This window comes from Hyperoodon ampullatus (genome assembly GCF_949752795.1).
Source record: "Hyperoodon ampullatus genome assembly, chromosome: 9".
Taxonomy (NCBI): Eukaryota; Metazoa; Chordata; class Mammalia; order Artiodactyla; family Ziphiidae; genus Hyperoodon; species Hyperoodon ampullatus.
In genome coordinates, this window is record NC_136922.1 from 60,179,688 (window position 1) to 60,207,064 (window position 27,377).

Sequence of the window (27,377 nt, forward strand, 5' to 3'; positions counted from 1 at the left end):
GCAGGGGACACGGGTTCGTGCCCCAGTCTGGGAAGATCCCACATGCCGCGGAGCAGCTAGGCCCGTGAGCCATGGCTGCTGAGCCTGCGCGTCCGGAGCCTGTGCTCCGCAACGGGAGAGGCCACAACAGTGAGAGGCCCGTGTACCGCAAAAAAAAAAAAAAAAAAAAAAAAAAAAATTCTTTAAGGTAAAGAAAACAGTTGCTTAGCTAGACTGATTCTTCTGATGTGCACTTTCTAATACTATTTGATTTTTCTTTTCCCTCCTGCTATACAGGCACGCATAGCTTGAAGATTTTGTGGGGTCAGTTCCAGACCACCCCTATAAGGTGAATATTGCAATAAGGTGAGAGTCACATGAATACTGTAGTCTATTAAATGGGCAATAGCATTATGTCTATAAAAACAATGTACACACCTTAATTCAAAAATTCTTTACTGCTAAAAATGCTAAGCATCATCTGACACCTCAAGGTTACCACAATATTTGTCTTTTAAAAATAAATTATTGAAGTATAGTTGATTTACAATGTCATGTTAATTTCCGCTGTATAGCAAAGTGATTCAGTTATACATATATACATTCTTTTTAAAATTCTTTTCCATTATGGTTTATCACAGGATATTGAATATAGTTCCCTGTGCTATACAGTAGGACCTTGCTGTTTATCCATTCTATATACAGTATAATGGAAAAACCCAATATTTGTGAAGAGCAATAAAATGAGGTATGCCTGTACACCTTTTGGGCAATTCATTCTTAGTGATATGTCAGGAAGAAGAAATAAATTTTAACATTGGTTTGGCCACTCCTTAGCAAAGGTTTGATGTATGTTCACTAATGGAAATGATTGGAGAAGCAACTTCTACTTCAGCACAGAAAATATGGCCTAGACTTGTCTTAAAAAGGAAGTGGGGGGGGAACTCCACTCATCTAAGTTTTTATTAACTATAAAATAAAACCGAGAGCAGTATTACTACTTTTAGCATTAGAGAAATCTTCATTCATAATTTTCAAGTTAGGCTTTGTTGTTCACAACCAGGAAAGTGTGTGGAAGAGCTATATTAGTACAATTTTTGCCTTTACAACTTATTTATAGTACAGCTAGGAATAAAGAAACCATAATTGGGGCTTCCCTGGTGGCGCAGTGGTTGAGAATCTGCCTGCCAATGCAGGGGACACGGGTTCGAGCCCTGGTCTGGGAAGATCCCACATGCCGCGGAGCAACTGGGCCCGTGAGCCACAACTACTGAGCCTGCGCGTCTGGAGCCTGTGCTCCACAACAAGAGAGGCTGCGATAGTGAGAGGCCCGCGCACCGCGATGAAGAGCGGCCCCCGCTTGCCGCAACTAGGGAAAGCCCTCGCGCAGAAATGAAGACCCAACACAGCCAAAAATAAATAAATAAATTTATATATATAAAAAAAGAAACCATAATTGTACTATGTATCAAACCTGGCCATTCGAATATAGACAGCTACAAGTAATGGCCTACTTTTGAATTTAACTTATTCAATGAAATACAGTTTTTAATACATAAAAAGCCAAATGAGGAGATCCTTATTTCATTCAAATTGTGAATATTTTGCTACTGCCAAACCAAGTAGCCTTTCTATTTTACAGTTCATGCTATTTTTAACTAATTATTGAGAGCAAAAGAAGTCAGCATTATGTTAGCCAAACAGTGTTGGCAGAGGAAGTGCTCACATGTTATGAAAGCCTGAGATGCTTATATATGGTTAAATTACATTATTTCACAATATTTTCAAACACTGTGGAACTGATTATGTACAAAAACCCAATTATAAGAAACGCTTTTAATTAACTCATCTGTGTCATTTGAACATTCTGATAATGTTGAAGTTTAAGTGACTGTCATTTCATTAGTTTCTAATTTACTTCACCAAGATGGTGGGATCATTAATGTTTTACAATTATTTTTGCTCAATTTCTATGGCCATTTTAATTCGAACCACATAACCAACCTTACTCTAAATCCTGTTGCTCTGACCTGGAGAAATTATGTAGACGATATAAGTCAAAGCTTACAAACAAATCCAGCACTATCCATCACAGGTCAATAGCTTTGTATCTAGATTACAGGCTACTAAATAGCTTCAGAGAGTCATTTATTAAAGGAAAATTAATGCTGACAATGGTTCTCAGCTGGTTAATCTTTTGACAGGTGTACTTTCTCACGTGTTCAAACATGTACTTCAAAAAGAAGAAATAAGTTACTTAAGAGAAGACCACAAAAGAAAGAATAATTCATCTTTTAATTCACAAGTCTGTGGTATTTCCACTCCTTCCTCCTCTCATTATGGTGGGGTTATTATTTCCAACTTTATCATAATCTACATTCAAATGTAAGTGTCTGACTAAACTGGGTAATTCTGAAGTTTTGGCATTCCCTGGGACCAAATTCTAACTTTCCATGCATATTCAACCATATGACACTATCAAGGCTAGTCCCATTGCAAAGGCAAAATTAAGAACTAAGTTATCCCAAAATAAATGCAACCATTTTGAGCTTTGAAATAACATATAGAAAGCTAGAACTCTAAAGCTGTGTAAGACATCTCATGGATTTCAGAAGACAGTGTATATAAATATTTTGATGTCTATGAATAAGAAACCATAAATTACATTGCCGTGCCATTTTAATTCAGGTCCACTCCCCAAAATAGGAAAATATAGAATATAGAATTAGGCAGCTAAAAGAATATTGGGAGAAGTATTTATTTTACCTTATATTTTAGTAATTGTACATACAAAACCAAAATATGTCCTGTGCTTAATTTTATTACAGCATTTATACACCTTATTAAATTAAAATCTTTGACTTTCTTACCCAATTCCTCCGTGACACCATAAGGCACTCAAAAGGTGAGCACTGGGTCATGTTTATGTCAGCATTCCCTTATCTGTCAGTGCGTGATACATTCAATAAATAGTTGTTCAGTAAATTAATTTATGAGCATGGAACAAACAGTAAATGATCTAGAGATGAAATATCTGGTTTTGGGATGTGCTGGCTATGTTATTTGTTATTATAAACAAATTATATTATAAACAAATTACATAACTTCTCTAAGTTTCAGTGTATAAAATAGGAAAAGCATTAATAACTTCTTCATAGAGTAGCTGTGAATATATAATGCTATAAAATATAAAATGCTATTTAAATGTAAGGCATTACTACTTTATAACCTGAATCTGCAAAGTGGGAGTTTTATCCTCACCTATATAATGCCTTGAGTCCTTTCCTGTTTGGTTACCTAAGCCACTGTCTTTTCCAGGAAAATTTTAGCCTCTCTGGCTAAACATTGGCTGGCTTGAGCCAATCCTATAAATAATGGAAGCAGGTTGGTCCAGATTAAGAAATACGGGACTGGGCTTCCCTGGTGGCGCAGTGGTTGAGAGTCCGCCTGCCGATGCAGGGGACGAGGGTTTGTGCCCCGGTCCGGGAAGATCCCACATACCGCGAAGCGGCTTGGCCCGTGAGCCATGGCCGCTGAGCCTGCGTGTCCGGAGCCTGTGCTCCGCAACGGGAGAGGCCACAACAGTGAGAGGGCCCGCGTACCGCAAAAAAAAAAAAAAAAAAAAAAAGAAATACGGGACTTCCCTGGTGGCACAGTGGTTAAGAATCCACCTGCCAATGAAGGGGACATGGGTTCTAGCCCTGGTCTGGAAGGATCCCACATGCCGCGGAGCAACTAAGCCCATGCACCACAACTACTGAGCCTGTGCTCTAGAGCCCGCGAGCCACATCTACTGAGCTTGCATGCCATAACTACTGAAGCTCGCGTGCCTAGAATCCATGCTCCGAAACAAGAGAAGCCACTGTAATGAGAAGCCCGTGCACCGCAACAAAGAGTAGCCCCCATCAACACTAGAGAAAGCCTGAGCGCAGCAGTGACGACCCAATGCAGCCAAAAATAAATAAATAAATCTTTAAAAAAAGAGAAATACTAAAGTGGTCCATAGCCAGTGATATTAAGATTACAGTGAAGACCTCTTGTAAAACCTTTCAAAAGCATCATAGCGTGGGAAAATGACAAGAATGCTGCATTTGTTTGGTTTTATTCATTCAGCAAAATTAATCAACTAAGAATCAAGCCCATGGTAAGCCCTAGGGTTATAGATGAATAACATATGTCCCTGATCCTTAAGTTACACATTTGTGATCCAGCCCCTTCTCTCCTTAGCCATCACTACCACCTGGGCTAAGCCATCACCATCTCTCACCTGAATTACTGCAATAGCCTCCTACCTGATCTCCCTTTAGCTCTTGCCTCCAAAGTCTATTCTCCATACAGCAGCCAGAGGCATCCTTTTAAAATACAGCTGACCCTTGAACAATGCAGGGGTGAGGGGCACTGACCCCCCACACAGGTGAAAATCTGAGTCTATTTATGGTCAGCCCTCTGCAGCTGCAGATTCAACCAACCATGGATCGTGTAGTACAGTAATATTTACTACTGAAAAAAATCTGCATATAAGTACATCTCCTGTTGTTCAAGGGTCAACGGTATAAATCTAGTTCATGTTCCTTCCCCACTCTCCAGACTCCAAAGTGTCCCATCACTCTCATATAAAATCCAAAAGTCCTACAAAGCGGTACATGATGTGGCCCTTGGCTACCTCTCCTATCTCATTTCATACCATTCTCTTCATTGCTCTCTCCTTTCCAGCCACCCTGGCCTCCTTGCTGTTCCTGAAACAGGTCAAGTAACTTCCCATCTCAAAGCCTTGCACTTGCTATTCCTTCTGCCTGGAATGTTCTTTTCCTAGATATTTATGACTTGTTTCCTTTATTTCATTCAGGTTTCTTCTCAAAATTCACCTCTTTAGAGAGGCCGTCCCTGACCCCTCAACCTAACAATCTAAAATGGCATCCTGCCACTCTCTATCCCCTTTTCCTGATTTAATTTTATTCACAGCATTGATTACCACCTGTTTATATTAACACCTCTATTTGTTTCTGATCTGTATTCCCTACATGAAAATTAGCTCCATGAGAGCAGCGACTCTGGCTTATTCACCCCATATTCCCAGTGTCCGGTACATAAGAGATGCTCAGTAAATGCAGTATGCATTCCAAGAGAGAAGAGGAAGCAATGGTGAAGGGAAGAGCAAGGTAATGAGTGACTGCAGTACGTGCGAGAGCTGCTCTCCTAGAGACACGAACAAAGCATTTGTCGTTCTAGCAAGTTTTTTCACCTATAAAGTGAGATGATCAGACAAGATTATCACTGAGTTAATTTTAAGCTTTTGAAATTCTGTAATTTGGGATTCTCAAGTTCACATACATACATTTTCCCACATCATATTAATACACAAAACTGCAGCATGTTTCATTTTATACAAATAATATATTAAATGTTCCAGATTAGAGAAAAGAGATAGAAAATGAATTTTCTCATGTAACGACGGTAATTAAATCTGACAAGCCTAAAGACTTGTGGTTGCCTTTAATGCTTTATCTAACACTTTCCTGTGATGATGTCTTCTGTGTTTCTCTCCCAAGACCCTAGAATCAGAAAAACTGAACTCATTTGTACAGACAAATGAAAAGGAAAATGCCCAAACCATTCAAAATGGGTGGCGGACTACCCTGCTTTTAAAGTGATAGACATTTATCACTTCTCTTGGTAGCAGTTTGATTTCAATCAATCTTACAGTAGAGAAGCACTTTAAATCTAATCCAAGTCTCTAAGTCTCTCCTCCCCTTTCTAGAAAAGGTATCACAGGGAGCCTCCATTATCTAAACTACCTTCCTTCTTTCTTTCCTGCCACTCCTACTAATAGTTGACATAAAAAATGTGACCATTCGAAATCCATTTCTCAGTGGTTCTCAACCCTGAGAATGACAAAGAAACAGCCCTTGCCCTCAAGGAGTTTGACAACTAGTGTTTGTGGTGGTGGCAGTGTGTGGGTGTGTGGGTGTGTGTGTATGGAGATGGGAAAAGAGATAAGGAAGACACACAAATATGATGCACAATAAAAGACTGTTGGGCTTCCCTGGTGGCACAGTGGTTGGGAGTCTGCCTGCCGATGCAGGGGACACGGGTTCGTGCCCCGGTCCGGGAGGATCCCACATGCCGCGGAGCGGCTGTGCCCGTGAGCCATGGCTGCTGGGCCTGCGCGTCCGGAGCCTGTGCTCCGCAACGGGAGAGGCCACAACAGTGAGAGGCCCGCGTACCACAAAAAATAAATAAATAAATAAAGGTATTATGAATCCACTTGTAAATTGTGTTCAGAGCAGTTTCAAATAACATGAACTGAGCAAATAATTTTGGCTGTTTATACAGACACTGAGTTCTGCCTGTTATCTAAATGTACATAATACCCTACCTCTCTTTACAACAGATTTCAGTTTGCTTACCAGAACAAAACAATCAGAAAACTGAAAATCAGAATTAAGAACAAATACCAAAATGAAACCATAAGATTTCACAATGAATTTCAAATACAGATCTCAGTTTTTTGGCAAACCCTATTTGGGAGAGAAATAAAGCAGTCTCAAGGAAAACATAACTTATCCCTGAACTAAATTACATGCTTAAAATATTATTTGGAACTTTATGCAGGCGACAGTAAATGAAGTAATGGACAATGTTCTTCATATTTTTACATCAAAAGCAGTGATAATTTTTTCAAGTTAAACTGAGCTAAAACTCAGTTCCCACTTTACATCATTTTCTGGCTAATCTTAGCCTTGTACCTGTAATATAAGTCAATATTAATAACCTCATTCTAATATTTATGTTTATCCTAATCTTTGGCATTTTTATTTGTCAGAAGAACCAAAACAAGCTTAAGTCTTAAGTTATGCATTAACATAAATGTAACCAGCGGCTGAAGACATTATTCATTATTCCTCACCATTTCTATATAGTCTCACAGTTTCTATTTTTTCCATTAAGTAAAAGTTATTTTTTCTGAACTACTTAAATGTTTATGTTTCGGCAAAAAAGAGAACTACATAACTCACTGTATCTTCCCCCCTCTTCTTGAGTTGCAGGAAGCAATAACTTTCTCTTCTTTCTCCTTAAATGGTTTCTGATAATTTCATTTTTAATATTCTTCTCAATGAACTCCAACCACTACTCTGGTTTCCTCATCTACCCCCTGCAACAAAACCCACTATGCAATGCATACTGGAAACCATTTACAGTGGCTGTCATGTGCAATGACTTTTCATGCATCCATGCCTTTCCTGGGCTGTTCCCTCGCAAGAAATTCCCTTCCCTTTCTTCTTTGCCTAACTCCTGCTTATCTTTCAAGACTCAACTCAGGTCAACTCTGAGAAGCAGTGCATGACCATGACCCCCTTCTTCTATTCTTATAACATTCCTAGTGATACCTCTAATAAAGCACTGATACTAATCAATGATTTTTCTGGTGTCTTGATAAGATCCTTATAGGCATGAGCTGTTTGAATCTTAGCATCCAGCATGTGTCTGATAAACATTCATTGTCTTTTTAGGAGGTAGGCAGAGAAGAAATCAATGATCAATAAAATGACCAAGAATAGTAAGACAATATTTTCTAGCTTATCAAAAAAGCTCAAATTTGGAGCAGCATGATTCTCCACATGTGATAATGGCATTTTCACTCATTGCTGAATAAACATGCATGAGCATAAGTGCACATGTATGGAGACATTATCATGAAGACTTAAAAAATGAACTTGTGATCTGAGTTAATTGACCTTGAGTGAAGGTCACACCACTTGGACCAGTTACAACACCTCTCAATCTTGGTTGCTCCATCTGAAAATGGTGATATAAAAACACCTGCCATCCTTAATCTGAAGCTCAAATGAAAGAATACATTGGAAAGACATTTTACACAGTTATTACCCTGGTGTTATAAAAAACTTAAATATAACAAAAAGTAGATCTACTCAGCTTGGACATGTCGAAGACTTTAGCCTAGCAGTAGCAACGAACTGAAATATGGAATTTAGCCTTACTGAGAAGCTGAATCAAGGGTTTTGATAGAAAAACTATTATGCAAGTGCAGGTAACTTAGAATAACCATTTATAAGTCACAAATAAGGAGATCATTTTCGATCCTATGACTCTTGAAAGAAGTCTTCAAATCCAGAGAAGGAAGAGATGGAAATCTAAAAAGTACAATCGAGTTAGATTTGTCTTTAATACTGTAAAAATCCTGCCACCAAAGCACTCTCATTGATATATAGCAAAACGTAGTAAATCACTTAATTTACTCAAAAGAACTTAAATGTTTTAACCAGCCTGCCATCAAAAGAGATCAAGAAGAGGGCCAATGGGACTTGGGCTGCAATGTGAGCCATCTTTAAAATGCAATTGTTCTAATCATTTTCTACAGATGCAGCCTCACAAGGGGCTGCTGTCACAGGGACCATTTACGACTTGTTATGGTGTCTCTATTGTTTACCAGCGACATTCGCTGAAAAAGGCGACAGCTGGGACAGAAAGCTGCTACTCAACGAACAATATAATCTCGTGAAAGTAATCAACAAATTTAAGGGTGTTAATTAACTTTACACTTTATCATGTTCAATTAGTTGTCCTTTCTAGAAAAGATTGCCGTGCACAATCAGTTTAGAGCGTGCCATGTTTGATTTGTAAGTGATCACTGTTTCTGTTTCAGAGTCCATGTCAGATGTTCTCTTGGGTTTTGGTGACACAGATGAATGGCTCTGCACATGTTAGGGGGTGATCTGGTTTAACATAAGCCAGCATAACATAACCCCTTGTTAACACTATTTCTGGCATTATCCAAGCTGGAAACGGAAAAGCAAAAACGTTCACTGCACTGTTCTGGAGCCAGATAAACAAAGTTTAGTTAGTTTTTTCCTGAAATAAACATAGACACAAATACATGGAGAAATAATCAATTTTTCATCATTATTTTTCAAAATAAGACTTTTCTTTTGGGGGCATGTTTGGGATCATTTCCTCCCAGCAAGATCTCGAAGCTCTGCTGCATTATGCACAAAGCACCACTGTATCCTCAGCCTTTACAAAGGCAGATAGCCTTTTCCATGGCAGGTGAACAAATGCTAGGCATGTGTTGTTAAGTACTAGCTGGTGTTAAATTCTAGAATGTGACTTTTAAATCCAGACGCTCTATTTTATAAGTGTGGGAAATCCGCAAGGGAGTATATTAATCTATGAATGCAATGTGTTTTTCTCTTACCTTTAATGCACCTGTTCCTACTTGCTAATAGCATAAGGAAAAGTTCATGACGCAGTGACAATATATTCAGTACTGCATTTTAATGAAAGTCACTGCAGTTCCTCTGAACTGATAATTAAAGCTTTGTATCAAAATATTTCATAAGTCATTGATGCAGTGAACAAAACCCAAATCTGAGGTTTGGCAAAAGGTGTCCATCTATAAGAAAACAGAAGCAACGGACATGCATCTATCTCTTTAAAAACAAAACAAAACAAACAAAACACCCATCTACATAGGATTTTGAAACATTTTCATAAAGCTGCACCTTGCTCTTTCAGGCTAGCTGTTTCCCACATAATACAAATTAAATGCATACAAATAAACTACAGCTGGTCAGCTAGTTATAGCACACACAAGGACAAAGCTGAACTTCTTCAAAATAGAAAAGTTGTTAACTCTGAAAGCTAATAATGTCCTAAGTTAAATATTAAAGAAGGAAATTATAGGCTCTATCTGAAACAGCTGAAACCACAATACACAGCAGCAGAAAACATTAGTTTTCTGCAGAAGATCTGCAGGGAGAAGGGAAGTGGTCGATAGATCCTTAAATTGGAAGCAATAGCCATTCTTCTATCCCAAGTTGGCAGCTGCTACATTTGCAGACCTGGTTCATTATTTACCCATAATGACCATCAAGCTGCAGTCAAAGTCAGATCACAACAACTGTCAGCAGCTCTTTTAATTAGCCTTGTTTGAATTCAGATAAATATCACAATAGACCTGCTTATGCTGAAAGAGCAACAGAACGTTCCGCATGGAGCTGGGCTGGTTTGAGAAGGACCAACGCAGAAAAGAAGCCATCAGAGTGGGGTTTTTTAAGGGTGGGGTAAATCAGAGAATGAAATGGTTTGCTTTTATTTTGAAAATCACTTTAAAAACCAATTCTCTGACATCCACCCCAGATCAAGATGGTACATAACATTGGATTTGCTATGAAACTCTAGCCTCCTAAAAGCTACAGAACTGGAGCCCAAGGAGAAAGTTAACGATGTCTTGGGAGAATGTAATTTTTAAAACTCCATCTTGCAGATAATGTATCTTTCAGCTTTAAAAAAAATCATTTTAAAAAGCCAAATAAGAAATCTGGTATTAAACAGCTTGCAGCCTTTATGTCCTTCTATTTTACTTTCTTTACAAGTTGCATAATTTGCAACATTTTTCTGTGATAGGAGTCAGATACTTCCCAGTACATTTTCTATACATTCCTTGCATTCAGCATTAACAATCACAAAGTATAGCAAAGGCTAATAAACCAAATTGAGTAATCCAATCACTGCCATATTCCACAAACCTCTGGGGTTCCCCTCCATCTCCAGTTTGCTTGAGAAGAAACACAAGCATAATGATCATCCGCCCTCTATTTTATAGAGAACTGATTGTTCACATGAGTTCTGTTATAACTTTGGGGGAAGGTAAAAGAAGTGGTGGCTGACAAAGAAGGGAGGGTAGGTAATAAGGAGGAATAAGCAAAAGGCCAGGTGATAACCTGGTAGCGAATCAGAGTAAACTCAGGATAGCAAGAAACTAAAGATTATGAAGGCTGTGCTAACAAGCTACACTCAGCTAACTGGGAATTATCGTCTCCAGAACCCACTGGGGAATCCCTTGAGAATCTGGACTCTGGAATTGTGGGGCAGGCATAGTTGAAGAGGTGGCACTTCCAAAGGTAAGCCAGACTTAGTCCACTCTGCCATTCTTTCCAGCCCCTTAGTTATTCAGTACCCTTTTGCCACCATTTCTATATTGCATGATATCATATTAAGAAAGGGTAATTATCAGATCTGCATGAGGATCAAGGACACATTACTGTTTATACAGAGTTTAGAGCTCACTTACTATTTCCTTATTGAGTAGAGAAACAATCCTATAGGAAGTAATAAAAAATCATTATATTTGTGGTCAACTTCAAGTACTAAAACCTACAGAACAAAACTTTTACTGAATGCTGTGAGACCAAATATGTGGTAAAGGCAACTACTGAATGTTGACGATGTAAGTGGTATGAGAACTCTTCACCTGGTTTCATGAGAATGAATCATGGCAGAAAGGAATGTTTCTTGCCCTACGTTTTTTTTCCCTGAAAGTAAAGAATAAGCCATATACATCATCCTATCACAGATGACAGCCTTCTCCCTCCTCACCTCTTAATACAAACTACCTCCTGACGACACTCACAGCCAGCAGCTTCATTTTGTTCAGGATGCTGAGTACAAAGTCAACTTGTCAGTTCCAAGTCTGGCTCAGTGTACTTGAACCAGGATCTATTCTGTAAGAATACCAGAGAAAACCTCGTATCTGTTAGGATGGCAACTCTAAAACGAAACAGAAATATAACAAGCAATGGCGAGAATGTGAGAAATTAGAACCCCTATGCATTGTTGGTGGGAATGTAAAACGGTGCAGAAGTACAATGGAGTATTACTCAGCCTTAAAAAGGAAAGAAATTCTAACACGTGCTACAACATGGATGAAACTTGAGGACATTGTGCTAAGTGAAATAGGCCAGTCCCCAAAGGACAAATGCTGTATGAGGTACCCAGAGTAGTCAAATTCATACAGACAGAAAGTAGATGGGCTTTCCGGGGGAAAGGAGAAGAGGGAAATAGGGAGCTACTGTTTAATGGGTACAGAGTTCCAGTTTTGCAAGATGAAAAGAGTTCTGGAGATCACTGATGGTTTAGTATTTGCAACCACTGTACGTTTAAATTAAATAAGTAAATTAATTAGAATACTAAAGAAAAATTTTTAATTGGTGGCATTCTGATTCTCACATACTCCAAAAGATCAGAGTATTTCAATGAGATGATATTAACTTCAATATAATGAATTTTACAAATCATTAATGCAGTTATGTAGAGAAAATTGAAGACTAGAGTCTTATAACCTCCATTTAAAAAATACATAACAGTTAATGGGAAATAAGTAAGTGTACACAGTTGAGCCAAATGGCTCAAAACTAGGATCCTCTAATTTTCAATATTACGCTCATTCCACTAGGCCAAGTTGCCCCCCCAAAGAAAAATGCACAAATTCTGATGAGAGGTCAGCTAGGAGTTAAGGTGAAAAAGGAGACTGATCAAAGCACAAGGTCTAGGATCAAGAACTGGTTAAACTAAAAGCGCAGGCTAAAGAAAGAAGCAAATGATTTTAAGTCCATGCAGATTGGTACTTAAATTTAAACCACAAACATGGGAGCAGGGGAAAATATCCCAATATGTTATACATGCCGTATATACACATGCCATCATACATAAAAATAACACCTAGTGGCTTGACTTAGTTGGGGGGAAGGGCAGGCATGTGGAACATGAGAAAATATAAAACAAAGTGAAATGGCTTCAAGATTCAAGAGAAGGCAATAATCCCAAGATAATACGACTTGGAAGCAGAGTGACGGTTGTCTGATTTGCCTAATTATGAAGCCAGATTTAGGCCAATGGGTTAGGGTTATTTAATCGTCTTCTAACCCAAAGGCATGAGACATGATGGTGCCTTTGTGTGAACTGTAAAAAGGTACCCTTCAGGGCAGATGACCCAGAAAAAGGCAGCCCCTTTGGGTGACCAAATCAGAAAAAGGCTTTACCTTAAACAGACAGAAGAAGGTGAGAACACCAAGTTTGGCATGTGGAGAGTAAACTGAATTTCACCCCCAATTCAGGTCTCCTCAGCGGGGCACAACCTGCAGAGTGTAACACCTTGAGAAGGCACACCAGACCTATGTTCCAGCTCCAGTTCTGACAGGACAGTGTTATTTTGGGTAAATCAATTGCTTTGAGCCTTAGAGCCCTCTCCTATAAAATGAATCCCATCTCCAACTGTTCCAATCTGTGAAAATGACAAGTTAATCACAGGTAATCCACATACCCATTCAGCATTACTGAACTCCTACTACAATCCACAGCATTAGGCTAGGCAACTTCAAGACAGGGTTGAAGTCCCTTGGCCCCCAAATCTTCCAATCCAAAACTGTCCAATCTAACGAGCTCAGCATGTTTTGTCCTCCCAGCCCTCCTCTCACACAGACCCCAACCTGGTTCTTCCTTCTGCACATCCTTTCTCAGTTAGGACATTACTACGATCCGCATACACTAGAAACCCCACGGCAACATTTCTCAAGGCCAGTTCCTCAGAACACTACTTCTACAGGATGTTTTTGGATGTTTACAGTGATATGGTGGCTATGTTGTTTGTTTCTGCCCAGTAAGGTTTCCCATTCTCCTTCTGTTAAATCCTGCCTCTCTGGCCAAAGGGTTGCTCTCATAGACAATAAGGGTACCTCATCCTCAAGAAAACAGTACCTAGTCCATGGGGCCAAGGAAATCCAACAAAACCAAGAGTTCTGTCCTGAGTTGCTAAGCTAAGGTTACTGAAGGCCCAGGTGAACAGTGTCTGCAGTAAAAGATAATGAGGTTGACAAGCAAAAGCACAGCAGAAACTAGCAGATAATAAAGACAAAAAAAAGTGTTTTAGCAGCATCAGGTGCTCAATTCTAGTCACTAAAACCCTGGTTCTTGAAGCTCTTCTTTCAATTTGAGAGCTACCCCAGTAATTTCCTACCCTCCTGACCCCAGTCTGTCAGACTGATTAAAGGTTCTGTGGTCAAATACATACTGGGTTAAACAAAGTTAAACAGATACCTAAGAATTTAAGGGCTTACTTTAATATGCAAATATGCACTTTGAATAGTTCCAAAAGGGGGACAAAGAATGCATCATTTCTCAAATTTATTTGAATACAAAAAAAGAGACCTCCTCAGAATTAGTTTTCTCAGGAGCTATGTCTCAGGAAATGCTACTTCAGTCATCTGACTTCTTTTTAACTGTCTATATCCAGCTACTAATTTCTGTCGATTCTGATCTGAAATTTCTACTTTGGTTAATATTTTCTCAGTGTGCTTTCTCTCCCCTTATGTTTAATCTTTTTGTATAGCTTTTTTTTTCTTACTTTCTTTCCTTTTTTTTTTTTGGGCCACGCAGCTCGGCTTACAGGATCTTAGTTCCCCGACGAGGGACTGAACCTGGGCCCTTGGCAGTGAGGGCACGGATTCCTAACCACTGGATGCCAGGGAATTACCTCTTTTCTTTTTTTAAAAGATGTTTGGTACATGACTCTTTTTGAATTATGGTTTTCTCAGCGTATATGCCCAGTAGTGGGATTGCTGGGTCATATGGTAGTTCTATTTTCAGTTTTGTAAAGAAACTCCATACTGTTCTCCATAGTGGCTGTTATCAATTTATATTCCCACCAACAGTGCAAGAGGGTTTCCTTTTCTCCACAGCCTCTCCAGCATTTACTGTTTGTGTATTTTTTGATGATGGCCATTCTGACTGGTGTGAGATGATATCTTATTGTAGTTTTGATTTGCATTTCTCTAATGATTAATGATGTTGAGCATTCTTTCATGTGTTTGTTAGCAATCTGTATATCTTCTTTGGAGAAATGTCTATTTAGGTCTTCTGCCCATTTTTGGATTGGGTTGTTTGTTTTTTTGATATTGAGCTGCATAAGCTGCTTGTAAATTTTGGAGATTAATCCTTTGTCAATTGCTTCATTTGCAAAATGTTCATTGCAGCTCTATTTACAATAGCCAGGACATGGAAGCAACCTAAGTGTCCATCAACAGATGAATGGATAAAGAAGATGTGGCACATACATACAATGGAATATTACTCAGCCATAAAAAGAAACGAAATTGAGTTATTTGTAGTGAGGTGGATGGACCTAGAGTCTGTCATACAGAGTGAAGTAAGTCAGAAAGAGAAAAACAAATACCGTATGCTAACACATATATATGGAATCTAAAAAAAAAAAAAAAAAAAAACTGGTCATGAAGAACCTAGGGGCAAGACGGGAATAAAGACACAGACCTACTAGAGAATGGACTTGAAGATACGGGGCGGGGGAAGGGTAAGGTGGGACAAAGTGAGAGAGTGGCATGGACATATATACACTACCAAACATAAAATAGATAGCTAGTGGGAAGCAGCCACATAGCACAGGGAGATCAGCTCGCTGCTTTGTGACCACCTAGAGGGGTGGGATAGGGAGGGTGGGATGGAGGGAGACGCAAGAGGGAAGAGATATGGGGACATATGTATATGTATAACTGATCCACTTTGTTATAAAGCAGAAACTAACACACCATTGTAAAGCAATTATACTCCAATAAAGATGTTAAAAGAAAAAAAAAAGATGTTTCGGTATGTCTCTTATAGGGGGTAGATAGCTGAATTTTTAAATTACAATCTCATGAGAAATGAATTTAATTTGCTTATATTTATTGTAATTAGATTTATTCCTAACACATTTTTTGTATTCACTTTCATTTTTTCCTTAAATTTTTTTTTCCTCTTCTCTCCCCTTCTGTTGGATTGGAAAAAGTTTTCTAAGATCCTTTTCTTCCCCCCTGTGGGCTCTGGAAGCTATGAATCACTTTTCTATTCTTCTGATGATAGTCCTCAAAAATTTTACAGATACAAAATTAACTATAAAATTTTCTAGTAATATCTGAAAGTTTTCAGTGTTTCTATTCGCTTCTCAATTGTGAACCTCAGCATGCTCTAAGCCAGGGGACACCACTCTACTCCCCCACCACACTCACACCTCAAATCTTAGTGTTGTCCAGTTTTAGTTTTATCTTTTTTTAACACACAAAAACAGGTTTTTTAAACAGTCAGTACTTAAAGTTTGTGATTTGATTTTTAAAATCATTTCATGTTCATGGTTGTTTCTTTTTTTAAATTAATTTTTATTGGACTATATAGTTGCTTTACAATGTTGTGCTAGTTTCTGCTGCACAGCAAAGTGAATCAGCTACATGTATACATACATCCTTACATCCCCTTTTTTTGGATTTCCTTCCCATTTAGGTCACCAGAGAGCACTGAGTAGAGTTCCCTGTACTATACAGTAGGTTCTTGTTAGTTATCTATTTTATAGATAGTGGTGTATACGTGTCAATCCCAATCTCCCAATTCATCCCACCCCCGACCCTTCCATCTCTGGTATCCATACGTCCACTCTCTATGTCTGTGTCTCTGTTCCTTCTTTGTAAATAAGTTCATCTGTATCATTTTTCTAGATTCCACATATAAGCGATATTATACGATATTTGTTTTTCTCTTTCTGACGTACTTCATTCTGTATGACAGTCTCTAGGTCCAATACACGTCTCTGCAAATTGCAGTTTCGTTCCTTTTTATGGCTGAGGGTTGTTTCTTATATTTTATGCCTTTCTCCTTAGATTCATTTTTAATTCTTACTGAAGAATATTTAAAAATAATTTCTTAGGTAAGGTTAGTATTATTTTCTTTCTTTACATGTGTAGAATTCCAGTTTGCAGGCTCACAAGAATGAGAGCTTTTTGTTTAATCCCTACTCCCCACCCTCCCACCTCTCCCTCTGGCCATCTGTGCTCACTTCTCCCTGTATATTTTATAGTTGACTCTTTTGGTCTCCCAGGCCCCCAGTTTAAGACCAGTTCTTACACTGGTGGGGGTTGGAGCTCCTGCTCTGTGGGATATTAGAGACATTCCAGAACCAGGCATGGAGTCAGCAGGCAGCTTGGTTCAGTGCCTCGTCTTACCATTGTAATTGTGTCTTCCCATGTCCTAGGTTCAGGACTTGCTTCTGGACTCAGAGCTTAGCTGGCTGATGGCTGTAGTGCCACTCAGTGCACTATATTTCCACTCTATTTTTGGCCCATGGAGACATGTATCTTATCTTAAAGCACAACTATGTTTTACTGACTTTCTCATATATTTGATTACAATATTCTATTATTTTCATGCACTTGGAACTAGTACATCAAAACATGAAGTTATTCTACCATCTTAACAAAATACATTTTATTTTTCTCTAATTGCTCTTTTCTTTCCATTATCATCTACTACGCTGGCTATGACTCTGTTCATCTCTCACCTAGAATATCGCAAAACTTAGCTGGTCTTCCTCGGTCTGCAAACACTCCCTTGAACCCAATTCTCACCAATTCCATGAGAACCATTCATCTTATTTGTCTCCTTGAAATCTTTCAATCTCTCTAATTTACCTCAAAATTGGAGTTTTCTTAGCATGGCATGCTAGGTCCTTCAAGGTCTGGTCTCGCTCACCTTTCTAGATTAAGTTCTCAGCCTCTGACACCCAACACCTGACACTCTAACCAAACCAGATGACTCTTTCTTTTCTCCACTAGAAAAGATGAACATCTTTATTGCCTCCCACACTCATGCTGTCTCCTCTTCCTGGTATGTTGTATCCACATGCACTCCCTACTCCAGCACCCATCTCAGGTTCTGCTTAGCCAGCAAAACTCTACTTACTCTGAAAAGTTCAGCTCAAGGGCTATATCCAACCACCATCCCCTCAAGTACTCAGTAAGCCTGTCTATGCATCCTCCTCAAGTGCTTTATTCATCCCTCTGTTCTCAATCACATCACTCTGTTATACTTGTTTACCTGTTTGCTTGCCCTAGACCATGAGCTCTTTACATAATGGCCGTTTAACAAACTGACAGAAATTTTCAGCAAAGAGAGGTAGAGGAGGTCTTATAACGTAGAAAATAATGACTAAGAGAAATAATGAATAGCATTTTATTAAAAAATTTTTTTCTTGATTTGTCAATGAAAACAGAAGGTGAGGAAAGCCATGGAAATCTGTATGATACAATGTATGAAATACTATTGAGTTCTGGTCACTGTAATATCAGAAAGAAAGTCATTACATTACTTAAAAAGAATAAAAAAAGAGGGTTTGCTCTAGCACTGTTGGTGGGAATGTAAACTGATACAGCCACTATGGAGAACAGTATGGAGGTTCCTTAAAAAACTAAAAATAGAACTACCATACGACCCAGCAATCCCACTACTGGGCATATACCCTGAGAAAACCATAATTCAAAAAGAGTCATGTACCACAATGTTCACTGCAGCTCTATTTACAGTAGCCAGGACATGGAAGCAACCTAAGTGTCCATCGACAGATGAATGGATAAAGAAGATGTGGCACATATATATAATGGAATATTACTCAGCCATAAAAAGAAACAAAATTGAGTTATTCGTAGTGAGGTGGATGGACCTAGAGTCTGTCATACAGAGTGAAGTAAGTCAGAAAGAGAAAAACAAATACCATATGCTAACACATATATATGGAATATAAAAAAAATAGTTATGAAGAACCTAGGGGCAGGACAGGAATAAAGAGAAGACGTAGAGAATGGACTTGGGGACACAGGGAGGGGGAAGGGTAAACTGGGATAAAGTGAGAGAGTGGCATGGACTTATATATACTACCAAGTGTAAAACAGATAGCTAGTGGGAAGCAGCCACATAGCACAGGGAGATCAGCTCTGTGCTTTGTGTCCACCTAGAGGGGTGGGATAGGGAGGGTGGGAAGGAGACGCAAGAGGGAGGAGATATGGGGATATATGTATAGCTGATTCACTTTGTTATAAAGCAGAAACTAACACACCATTCATTGTAAAGCAATTATACTCCAATAAAGATGTTTAAAAAAAAAAAGGGTTTGGTGTTAAAAAACCAACAAACAGAATTTAATGGAATAAATTTTAAAGAACTTATTGGATTTATCCAATGCTTCATCAATCAGACAGCAACCAATCTAAAAGACAGAAAAATGAGTTCTAAGGAGCTATACAAAATGAAAGATTTTACAGGAGGAAGGGAGTGGGAACGAGGAACTTATACTAGACAGAACAGCACATTGGTTTTTGGAAGGTCATTTTCCTTTAGGTGATTATCAGGGGTATACTGGGCAGATTACCTAACTAGTGCTGATCAGGCAATTCCTGATGGACTGGTTTAAGATTAAATTTCTGGGAGAGCTGAAACTGTAATTAAGGTAAGTCTCAGTTTGGAGATGTGGGGCTTCGCATAAGTGACTCCATTTTGGGCCTGTTGTCTTGTTTTTAACAATTGCTAATCGTAGGATTAAAAAAAATAAAGAAAAAAAAATTTTACCCACTAAATTAAAAAATACACACACACACAAACACACGTATATAAATATATACAACAAGAATTAAGTACACTGTTCAGGAAAATATTTTTTACCAAAGAAAAATGATAAAGAAGCCATATATCATAAAATAATCAATTGCATGATTCCCCATCAAGCTTCCAAAAACAAAAACAAACAGACAGACAAACAAAACACTCGATCAACTGAAAGGCAATTCAATAAATATTATATACCAGGAAGTATCCACTATGCCCAAATCTAGAGACTAGATTTAAGCAGTATTCACCAAAATAAAACAAAAATACATCCTTGCAAAACTCATGTTTATCTTCTCAAGTCAAATACATGTGTGTATGTGTATGTCTTGAAAGCTTGACTAGAGGGTGAAACCAAGAGTCACATGATCAAAGGTGTAAACTGCATTTCTTTCCTTGCCCTCTTCAGGGACTATACTAAATTAACACCAAAAATGTATTCTGAAAATAAAATTTATATTAAAGATAACCATAAATTAGAGAATATATAGTTTCAATTTAATGGAGAAAACAGTCCACTCTCCTTCCATAAGCTGCAGTATTGGAAGAAATGTCCATCAGTAAGTTAGTTCACTAATCCTAAGACTCAGTTTTCTCTTTTGTTTCTTTTTTTTTTTTAATTGGAGTATAGTTGATGTACAATGCTTTTACTTTCTGCTGTACAGCAAAGTGAATCAGTTATATATATATATACATATATCCACTCTTTTTTACATTCTTTTCGCATACAGGTTATTAGAGTATTAAGTAGGGTTCCCTGTGCTATACAGTAGGTTCTTATTAGTTATCTATTTTATATATAGTAGTGTGTATACGTCAATCCCAATCTCCCATTAACACTTGTCATCTTGTTTTGTTTTTTCCACAGTAGCCATTATAATGAGTGTGAAGTGGTATCTCATTGTGATTTTAATTTGCCTTTCCCTAATGATTAGTGATGTTGAGCATCTTTTCATGTGCTTATAGGCCATTTGTATACCTTCTTTGGAGAAGTCCACTCAAGTCCTTTGCCCAATTTTAAATTGGGTTGTTTTCTATTATTGTTGTTGACTTAATTTTATTTTTCAAAATGTGTTTTATTTTTGTTTTGAAAATTAAAAAAGAATTTAGGAGCTCTTTCCTATACTCAGCTTGCTTCCTTATAATATACTTTCAAAATCTATTCAAAATTTGCATTTGCATTCTCCCAGAAGTCTTACTTTAGCTGCATCGCATTTGAATATATATTTTTTCCATTATTGTTGAGTACTACTCTTTTTCTCTCATATGACTTCTTTGAGTAAAGAATATGAACTCTTTAGAGATGTGATTTTAAATTTCAAATGTATAGAAGGTTTTAACTGTAATTAAATTGCACTGTTGTTAGACAATGCAGTCTATAAGATATAGATTCTTTGGAGTTAGAGACTTGCTTTATAGCCAACTTTATGGTCACTTTTTAGTACTTTTTCCATATGTCTTGAGAAATACATTTCTTCTTCAATTTCCTGGTATGAGGTTCTATATACATCCTCCAGATCAAGCTTGTTAATTGTGTTACTCAAATCTATTGCATTTTTTTTTAATTGATCATCAATTGCTTAAGAGAGGTACACTGAAATCCACTATTATGGTGGACCTTTACCAATTTCTCCTTGTGGTTCTATTCTTTTTTGCTTCATAAATTTTGGACGTTATTTTATTATGTGCAGTACACAATGTTTTTAAAGTAGGTCTGCTGGAGATAAATTCTCTTAGTTTTCCTTTAGCTGAGAATGTCTCTATTTCAACTTCATTCATGAAGGATTTTTTTTTTGCTGTACGCGGGCCTCTCACTGCTGTGGCCTCCCCCATTGCGGAGCACAGGCTCCGGACACACAGGCTCCGCGGCCATGGCTCGCGGGCCCAGCCGCTCCGCGGCACGCGGGATCCTCCGGGATTGGGGCACGAACCCGCGCCCCCTGCACCGGCAGGCGGACTTCCAACCACTGCGCCACCAGGGAAGCCCCATGAAGGATATTTTGCCATATATAGAATTCTGGTTTCAGCACTCTAAAAATGTTGTTCTACTGCCTTCTGGGCTTCATGGTTTCTCTGAAGTCATTCAAATCATTGTTCCTCTGTAATGCATCATTTTTCTCTGGCTCCTTTCAAGATAATTTTCTTTTTCTCTGATTTTCGGCAGTTTGTTTATGATATATCTGGGCATGAATCTCTTTGAGTTTATTCTGTTTCAGGCTCTGAGCTTACTGGATTTATAAGTTTGTCTTTTGTCAAACTGGGGGCACTTTCAGTCACTTTCTCAGTCATTTTTTTCTTCAAATATTTTTTTCTTCACCACACTCTCTCATCTCCTTTTGGAACACCAATGGCACAAACATTAGACCTTTTGATGTTATTTCACAGGATCCTAAGGCTCTGTTCATTGTTTTAAAGTCTTTTTTCTCTCTGTTGTTCAGAACAAATAATTTTGTATTCGTGTCATTTCTATCTTTGATTTCACTGACTCTTACCTTTGTCATATCCACTCTGCTTTTGAACACTTAGTGATTTTTTTCAAATTTCTAGTTATTGTTTTTTTCAGTTATAAAATTTCAATTTGGTTCTTTTTTTAGCTTCTATTTCTTTACTTCTTGGAACATGGTTATGATAGCTATTTTAAAGTCACTGCTTGATACGAAATATCTGGGTAATCTCAGAGTTGGCATTTTGATTGTCTTTTCACTTGAGAATTTATCAGATTTTCCTGGTTCTTTCCATGTCAAGTAATTTTTCATCATATCACAGACATTTGGAATATTATATGCTATGGGACTTTGGGTCCTGCTCAAATCCTATGAAGAATACTGTGTTTTGGTTTTTGTCTATCTGTTTGCTTTACCAGACAATTGGTCAGGTTAGGGTCAAGCTGCACACTGCAAACCTTTTGTGGGTTGTGGTTTCAATGTCAGTTCAGCTTTCAAAGTCTCAGTGGTGCTATTTGAACTGGACTACATATGCATTAGCAGGAGCCAGTCTGACACTTAGGAGATTGTCTACCCCATAGTTAAGTTCTTAAAGCTTCTGGTATGCTGTTTAGGGTGAGATCCATGCTGTATGGCTCTGGGATGGACCCAACAGAACAGAAAGGTAGAGATTCTTGGCAGAGAAATATAGACTATTAAAAAGGACTAAAAGGGGGGCTTCCCTGGTGGCACAGTGGTTGAGAATCCACCTGCCAATGCGGGGGACACAGGTTCGAGCTCTGGTCGGGGAAGATCCCACATGCTGCGGAGCAACTAAGCCCATGCACCACATCTACCGAGCCTGTGCTCTAGAGCCTGCGAGCCACAACTACTGAGCCCACATGCCACAACTACTGAACCTCGTGCACCTAGAGCCCGTGCTCCGCAACGAGAAGCCACCGCAATGAGAAGCCCATGCACCGCAATGAAGAGTAGCCTCTGCTCATCGCAACTAGAGAAAGTCCGTGCACAGCAACGAGGACCCAACGCAGCAAGAAAAAAAATAAATTCCACATATAAGTGAGATCATATGGTATTTGTCTTTCTGTCTGACTTATTTCACTTATCATACTGCCCTCAAGGTCCATCCAAGTTGTCACAATGGCAAGATTTCCTTCTTTTCTTCAGCTGAATAGTATTCCACTGTATGTATATATGTGTGTATGTTTAGATAGATAGATGATAGAGAGAGAGAGAGGAGAGAGAGAGAGAGAGAGAGAGAGAGAGAGAGAGAGAGATATCTCCACATCTACTTAATCCATTCATCCATCAATGGACACTTAGGTTATTTCCATATCTTGGTTATTGAAAATACTGTTGAAATGAACACAGGGGTACATGTATCTTTTTGAATTAGTGTTTTCATTTTCTCTGGATAAATACCCAGGAGTGGAATTGCTAAATCATACGGGAGTTCTATTTTAACATTCTGAAGAACCTCCGTACTGCTTTCCATAGTGGCTGAACCAACTCACATTCCCACCAGCAGTGCACGAGGGTCCCCTTTCTCCACACCCTCCCCAACGCTTGTTATTTCTTGTCTTTTTTACATTAGCCATACTAATAGGCATGAAGTGATGTTCTTGTGGTTTTGATTTCCATTTCCCTAATGATTAGTGATGTTCAGCATCTTTTTATTTGCCTGTTGGCCATCTGTATGTCTTCTTTGGGAAAATGTCTATTCAGATCCTCTGCCTACTTTTTAATAGGACTGTTTGGTTTTTTTGCTACTGAGGTGTGTGAGTTCTTTATATATATTGCATATTAGCCCCTTATTAGATATATGATTTATAAATATTTTCTCCCATTCAGTAGGCTGCCTTTTCATTTTGTTGATGATTTCCTTTGCTGTGCAGAAACTTTTTAGTTTGATGTAGTCCCACTTATTTATTTTTACTTTTATTGACTTTGCTTTTGGAGTCAGATCCAAAAAATCACCAAGACCAATGTCAAGGATCTTACCGCTTGTGTTTTCTCCTAGGAATTTTATGGTTTCAGATCTTATATTCAAGTCTTTGATCCAGGTTGAGTTGATTTTTGTGTATGGTATAAGACAGTAGTCTAGTTTCATTCTTATGCATGTGGCTGTACAGTTTTCTCAACACCATTTATTGAAGAGACTGTCCTTTCCCCATTGTATATTCTTGCCTCCTTTGTCATATATTAATTGACCATGGGTTTATTTTTGGGCTCTCTATTCCGTTCCATAGATCTAAGTGTCTGTTTTTATGCCAATACCATACTGTTTCAATTACTATGGCTTTGTAATAGTTTGAAATCAGGGAGTGTGATGCCTCCAGCTTTGTTCTTCTCAAGATTGCTGTCGCTATTTGGGGTCTTCTGTGGTTCCATACAAGTTTTAAGATTATTTGTTCTACTTCTGTGGAAAATGCCGTTGGAATTTTGACTGGAATTGAACTTAATCTATAGATTGCTTTGGGTAATATGGATATTTTAACAGTATTAATTCTTGCAATCCATGAACATGGAATATTGTTCCATTTATTTGTATCTTCTTCAATTTCTTTCATTAAAGTATAGTTTTCAGTGTACCGGTCTTTCACCTCCTTGATTAAATTTATTCATAGGTATTTTATTCTTTTCAAAACAATTTTAAATGCGATTGTTTTCTTAATGTGCTTTAGGTGTAAAATGAACACCAGATTTTAAAGACTTAGTGTGGAAAAAAAGGATGTAAAACACTTCCATAATTTTTATATTGATTACATGTTAAAGTGATAATATTTTAGGTACACTGGGTTAAATGAAATATTATTAAATTATGTTCCCATGTTTTTAATGAGACTACTAGAAAAATTTTAATTACCTATATGGCTTGCATTATATTTCTATTGGACAGTGCTGTTCTCAGAGTTTAAACCTAAAAGTTAAAAAATTTGAAACTGCAGCACACTATAAATAGAGAATCAAGAGGAAGAACTTGTTTTATAGAAAAGATGAGCTTGACTGAGAAAATGAGTTTAATTTAAGGAGTCCAATAGATTAAAATGCAGGTCTAGAAAGTAAAAAATCTGTGATGGAAATACAGAATTAGGAAAACACTTCAGAGATGACCTACTTAAATTTTGGAAGAGTAAATAAATGCTCATAGGAAAATTTAGAGCCCACAGCTTAGGAAGAGGAGGAAGAAGCAGTAGGTAGATTTTCTCAAAGAACAGGAAGGGCTGGCATCCTGGCTGGCATTCCAAGCTGGATCTCTGAAATCACTTCCCACAGAAACATGATACTAATCGTAACTTAGGAATATTCTGTGTTGACTACATTTTAGGTAGAAAATAGGGACCTAAATATATTAGAAAATGTTTCCAAGGAAAAGTATATTCCAAATTCAAACAGGTAACACTTTACCTTTTTATAAACCCTCTGTAAGTTAGTGTCTATCATAATAAAGTACATACTTTATTCCTCTAATAATATGGAATTTACATATGTATTCAGTCACTGGAAATAATAATTGAAAAGAGCTGGAGAATACAGTTCAAGTTCAAAATGCACATATCCTCCAACTTTTTAAAATTTTGATAAAAACACAAGAAATTTGTAGCTGTTATAAGCAAAAGGTTATTTTTAACTAAACTCTCAATCTCTTTATAAATAGAGCTATGCAAATATGAGAAACATCATTTCAAAGAATAAAATACATTTTCCTCTCCCCTAGGTGATTTAATAAAGAACTATTTGTACTTAATAAGAACTGTTTGTATTTTAGTACTTTTAATTTATTTGCCAAGAATCCTTGGACTCAATGGATCTGCAATGTAGTTGAGGAGAGAACACAGGTACACAAGCCATTACAATGCAAGGTGGGATAGTAAGTGCCCTATATGTTACGGTGGTTCACAGGAAGGGTGACCTCTACCTAAGGAGAGTATCACAGGAGGTGGCATCTATGTTGGGCTTAGAATTTGACAGATAGGAAATGAGGAAGAGATTAAAATCCCAGTAAAAGAAAAGTATAAACAAGAACTGGAGACTTGAGTAAATGAAATATACATTTAAGAAATAGTGAAGGGTCCAGTTTGGCTAGAAGTCAAGGCATGTGAAGAGAAGTAGTAACAAACAAGAGTAGAAGAGTTAGTTGGCTCCAGACTCTGGAGGACCTTGAATGGCAGGCTGAGAAGACTGGGCTGGCCTGGGTGAACAATGTATCAGGTGCAGACAGAAGCAACCCTGACAACACTGAGTGGATACAAGTGGCACCTCCTACCTGTGAATGCGGAAACTCGGGTACCGAGGACCGACTGTTCTATGCCTTTTATTGAAGAGACTTGGGCACAGGTGGATTTTGGTAACCTCAGGGGGTCCTGGGACCAATCCCCTGTGGATACTGAGGGCTGACTGTATAAGCACTCAGCAGTTGCCTAGGAGCAGGGATAGTAAAGGCAACAAGAAGCAGAGGAAGTCTGAGCAGCAAAGCGCTGAGGTACCTGCTTTCTGAGCAGAATGCACAGAATTGTTTTCAAGAAAAGGAAACACGTGTGCACGTGTTCCGTTTTCTTCCCTGTGATTAGGAGGCCTCCTCTTGGGCAACCAGCCTAGTCTTTAAGGAAGAAAACAAATTTTTATCACATGAGCAGGGAAATCTGCCTTTTCCTTAATGGATTCCGAGCTGGACAGGCTGAGGAGAGACATCTGCTTGGAGCAGCGGTGGTGGTGGTGGCGGCAGCAGCAACACAGCACACTTGCTCACACGCACACAGTCTTCCCTTTGCTGGCTGGTTCAGTCCAAGTCGCCCACCCTGGGATGCCTTTAACATATGCAGTAAGAGTCACATTCTACTACTCACTGAATCAAGGCTGGAAAGCTTGAGGAGAAACAGTCACTGAGTAAATAAACCAGCTGATTCACATTAAAGTAGAAAAGGAGCCCAAAGGAGGGAAGAAAGAAACCAGGTGAGACAAAACAGAGAGCAGAGATGGGATCAAGAGAAACCAAGAATGAAGCATGAAGATTTGAGACAGGGGAAAGAGGGTGGAATGGATCAGAACCATTACGTCTATGATCACATAAATGGATCTTTCATTTACAGTGGAACTTTAAGTTCAAAAGAACTTTTGGTCCATGAAAGGGGTGAAGGTGGTAAAGTTAATTACATCTCATAATTAGTAATTAAGACTAGATAACAAAGCCTTTGGCAATACTACTCTAATGATGGAGGACCAGCATCTCAGAAATAGTATATTAGCATAAGCACATATGCAAAACACATAGAATCACTGCCACAGTTAACCTGTCATTGAATGATTAAATATGAATTCATAATTAGAAAAATCCACACTGTAATTTATTGGCTTTCCTGACTGTTCTGGTTCATTAAACGTTGATTACTAAACAGTGACCTCTAGTGGCCTGTAATTTTCTAACGCTATGTTTCTCTTTGAGTTAGCATAGATTCCAAGAACGTGTTTATTCTAAATAAGGCTGTTACTCTAAAGATGTTAATATTCCTTTTTCTTATAAAGGGAAATATTTCTTTTACCGTCCCTCCTTAAAATACATTCTGTGTGACAAATACAAAGTGCTAAGTAAGTTTTTCTGCTTCTGCCCAAGTGTCACATATTCATTAACAAATCGTTACTGAGCACCCATCTATATATGACCCTGAGCTGGGTGTTTGGGGT

At 38.2% G+C, this 27,377-nt stretch overlaps 1 protein-coding gene across 1 annotated transcript in view; it reads right to left on the reverse strand.

Moving 5' to 3' along the window:
* Positions 1 to 27,377, reverse strand: part of HIBADH (3-hydroxyisobutyrate dehydrogenase) — a gene marked incomplete at both ends in the record, with an annotated part of 105,192 nt that overhangs the window by 14,421 nt on the left and 63,394 nt on the right. The window lies entirely within an intron of this gene.